This window comes from Limulus polyphemus, unplaced genomic scaffold, assembly GCF_000517525.1.
Source record: "Limulus polyphemus unplaced genomic scaffold, Limulus_polyphemus-2.1.2 Scaffold821, whole genome shotgun sequence".
In the NCBI taxonomy this organism is placed as follows: domain Eukaryota; kingdom Metazoa; phylum Arthropoda; class Merostomata; order Xiphosura; family Limulidae; genus Limulus; species Limulus polyphemus.
In genome coordinates this window covers 158,245-159,226 of record NW_013666431.1, presented here as the reverse complement: position 1 = coordinate 159,226, position 982 = coordinate 158,245, and the positions used below count along the sequence as shown (strand labels likewise).

Here is a 982-nt window from a genome sequence, read left to right as displayed (position 1 = left end):
TGTATATTTTAGTGGTACAATAGTGATTTATATTTTCTCACATAAAAGTATACAAGTGTAATACCTGTATAAAATAACTACAATATTTTTTTTTCTGTGTATTCTATATCTTAATGTATAAAAGTTGTAAGGCCTCATTAATACATCCACTATCTTTGACACTTTCATTTCATACTCTCTTATAATATTTCTTAAAAAAAGTCCACTACAAAAAAATATACAAACAAATTAAAAAACTAATTTACATATAGAACAGATAAAACTATTTGCTGTCAATATCTAAATATTTATTAAGTTTTGTTAGATAATATTACATTACATTTAAGTGCTAAAACTTAAGCGTACATTAAAAAAAGAAAATATTCTAGTTGATTACAAAATATGATATCAAATGTTACCAATAGGTGAATGAAGTTTAAAGATTTAGAAAGAATATCTATAATTATGGAAGTATAACAGGTAGACATTTAAATAGGTTAAAGCATTAAATACTGTTGAACTTTCTATTTAGTAGGGGTTCATACACTGTACCCCATTAAAACAACAGCACTCACAGTACTGATACTGATTGAAAACCTTAAAATGGAGCCAACAATATACATTCTATAAATCTACACACAACACAATGACTTTAAAATATAAGATGATTTGTGTACTGACAAATAATGTAATATTTTCAACTAAGAAATGGTATTTTTTTGGACATTTAAAAAAAAGTACTAACTTTTGGTTGTGGTCTTGTCTTAGTGGGGGGGGAGAATGGTAGTGACTCAGTTACTAATACACTAGTTATTCAAACTGTTTAGTTAATCAATATCTCTGTACATTAAAGCAGGTAAATCCAAACGTAAGACTTATGTCACAAAAATAGATTAATAGTTTGCATCCTGAAAAGATATTAGTATGATTGCAAACCTTCTTCCTTATATCTATATTGTTACGTCTCTATTTGTTTTTTGATTTCCTGTAAAAATTCTTTCCG

At 26.4% G+C, this 982-nt stretch overlaps 1 protein-coding gene across 1 annotated transcript in view; it reads right to left on the bottom strand.

Annotated features, from left to right (window-relative positions):
- The window catches only part of LOC106460718 (39S ribosomal protein L46, mitochondrial-like), a 38,873-nt gene that overhangs the window by 3,292 nt on the left and 34,599 nt on the right, over nucleotides 1–982 (bottom strand). The window lies entirely within an intron of this gene.